We start from the raw sequence: 3,153 nt of genomic DNA on the forward strand, positions 1-3,153 counted from the left end.
TTTTTTTTGAGATGGTGTCTCGCTCTGTCATCCAGGCTGGAGTGCAGTGGTACAAACTTGGCTCACTGCAACCGCTACCTCTCAGGTGAGCCACCATGTAATTTCTCACATCTTTTATTTCTTCACTATATGAATTTCAATTTGAGAACAAATGTCAGCACCTTTTTCATAGTAATTGGTCCTTCAGTGGTGAGAATGTTATACTTGTCCAGCAGGTCCTATTCATAGCAGTGCTGTGCCACCTAGGTAAGCATGTTCCTAAACTTCTTGCTCTGGGCAGTTGGATCCTTTGCTACAAACCAAGCAATTTTACCAAGTTTCTGAAGCCTGCAGAAACACAGAGTTCTGGAAAGGGCTTTAAGAGGTGGGTCGCTTAGTAATATTCACATGTATTCTCAGGAAAATCTAAGCCATTTTAGAAAGAAAGATTTCTGCCATAATCATGGGGATTTTTAGCCTTCACTTAGTGACTTGTCTCCATGTCTCATCATCCTTACTCCAGCCAGAAGTTCTTTGATTTGTACTTTGAATCCCTCAGTTATATTTTGAGCATTTTCCCTCCTGACCCACCTTTAGTGGAATTGAAAAACCGCAGCGCCAGGCATGGTGGCTCACACCTGTAATCCTAGCACTTTGGGAGGCCGAGGCAGGCAGATCACCTGAGGTTGGGAGTTCGAGACTAGTCTGACCAACATGGAGAAACCCTGTCTTTAAAAAAAAAAAAAAGAAAAAAGAAAAGAAAAGAAAAAAGAAAAACCGCAGCCATAAATAATTTTTTGTTGCTTTGTTTTGAGACTGAATCTCACTCTGTTGCCCAGGCTGGAGTACGTTGGCATGATTTCAGCGCACTGCAACTTCTGCCTCCCGGGTTCAAGCAATTCTCATGCCTCAGCCTCCTGATTAGCTGAGACTACAGGTGTGCACCACCATGCCCAGCTAATTTTTGCATTTTTTTGTAGAAACGGGGTTTCACCATGTTGCCCAGGTTGGTCTCGAACTCCCGGGTTCAAGTGACCTGCCCGCCTCGGCCTCTCAGAGTGCTGGAATTACAGCAACAGGGAGTGAGCCACAGAGCCTGGTCAGCATTAATAAATATATATACATTTTTTTGAGACAGTTTTGCTCTGTTGCCCAGGCTAGAGTGCAGTGGCATGATCTTGGTTCACTGCAACCTCCCCTCCTGGGTTCAAGCAATTCTCCTGCCTCAGCCTCCCAAGTAGCCAGGATTACAGGCACCTGCCACTGTGCTTTGGTAATATTTGTATTTTTAGTAGAGATGGGGGTTTCACCATCTTGGCCAGGCTGGTCTCGAACTCCTGACTTTATGATCTACTCGCCTCAGCCTCCCAAAGTGCTGGGATTACAGGCATGAGCCACTGTGCCCGGCAATAATTTTTTAAAGCACTCGAGGTCGGGTGCAAGCACTCATGCCTGTAATACCAGCACTTTGGGAGGCCGAGGCAGGTGGATCACCTGAGGTCAGGAGTTCAAGACCATCCTGGCCAACAAGGGAAAAACCCGTCTCTACTAAAAATACAAAAATTAACCAGGCGTGGTGGCAGGTGCCTGTAATTCCAACTATTCAGGAGGCTGAGGCAGGAGGCTGTCTTGAATCCTGGAGGCGGAGGTTGCAGTGAACCAAGATCATGCCACTGCACTCCAGCCTCGGTGACAGAGTGAAACTGTCTCAAAAAAAAAAAAAAATTTAAAAGTACTCAAAATAGCTGCTGCTTCTAGAGAAAGCATGATACTTTCAAATTAGACTCAACTACCATGATTTTTTTTAACCCAATTCATTGTTATAGTCTCATTTATGAAGGAAATAACATTTATTTGTCCAGAATGTTTCATAGTCTTTCAGATTGAGAAACATACTAGCAACTAATTTTTTTTTTTTTTTTTTTGAGACAGAGTCTGACTCTGTTACCCAGGCTGGAGTGCAGCAGTGCTATCTTGATCTTGGATCATGGCAGCCTCTGCCTCCTGGGTTCAAGCAATTTTCGTGTCCCAGCTTCCCTAGTAGGTGGGATTACAGACATGCACCACCACGCCTGGTTCAATTTTTGCATTTTTAGTAGAGACGGAGTTTCACTATGTTGGCCAGGCTGGTCTCAAACTCCTGACCTGAGGTGATATGCCTGCCTAGTCCTCCCAGTGTGCTGGGATTACAGGCATGAGCCATGGCGCCCAGTCTAATTTTTCTTTCTTTTCTTTCTTTTTTTTTTTTTGAGATGGTGTCTCGCTCTGTCACCCAGGCTGGAGTGCAGTGGTGCAATCTTGGCTCACTGCAACCTCTACTTCCCGGGTTCAAGCTATTCACCTGCCTCAGCCTCCTGAATAGCTGGAACTTCAGGCACGCACCAACATGTCTAGCTAATTTTTGTATTTTTAGTAGAGATGGGGTGTCAGTTGGCCAGGCTTTTCTCGAACTCCTGACCTCAAGTGATCCTCCTGTCTTGACTTCCCAGAGTGTTGGGATTACAGGTGTGAGCCATCACGGCTGGCCTAATTTTTCTTAATGTTACAGTGACTCAAGATGTTTATGACAGAACCTGAATAAAGAACACACATGTTCAAACAAAAAACTTTTTTACTGCATCATTATACTACACGTTACTTTGTTTGTTTGTTTGATACAGGGTCTCGCTCTATCACCCAGGCTGGAGTGCAGCAGTGTGATCATGGCTTACCACCTCCAATGTAGTGGGGAGTACAGGCACACACCACCACACCGGACCAATTTTTAAATTTTTCATGGAAACGAAGTCTCCCTGTGTTGCTCAGGCTGGTCTCTAACTCCTGGCTGGGCTCAAGTGATCCTTCCGCCTTGGCCTCCCAAAATGCTGGGATTACAGGCTTGAGCCACTGTGCCTGGCTGTTATTTCTAAGTACCATAATGAGACCAGCTCCCAAATAGTAACACAAATAGAAAAATATGAATTTGGAATATTTTAAAGTCCAGTTTTGTTCATTATTGCCGTGTTCTTTAAGAAGGAGATGCTAAGGCCAGGCGCGGTGGCTCACGCCTGTAATCCCAGCACTTCGGGAGGCCGAGGCGGGTGGATCACGAGGTCAAGAGATCGAGACCATCCTGGTCAACACGGCGAAACCCCGTCTCTACTAAAGCTACAACAAATTAGCTGGGCATGGTGG

At 45.5% G+C, this 3,153-nt stretch overlaps 1 protein-coding gene across 2 annotated transcripts in view; it reads left to right on the forward strand.

Annotated features, from left to right (window-relative positions):
- The window catches only part of NME5 (NME/NM23 family member 5), a 24,185-nt gene that overhangs the window by 6,718 nt on the left and 14,314 nt on the right, over positions 1–3,153 (forward strand). The gene's annotated exons all lie outside the window — the stretch shown is intronic.

This window comes from Cebus imitator, unplaced genomic scaffold (genome assembly GCF_001604975.1).
Source record: "Cebus imitator isolate Cc_AM_T3 unplaced genomic scaffold, Cebus_imitator-1.0 Scaffold274, whole genome shotgun sequence".
NCBI lineage: Eukaryota > Metazoa > Chordata > Mammalia > Primates > Cebidae > Cebus > Cebus imitator.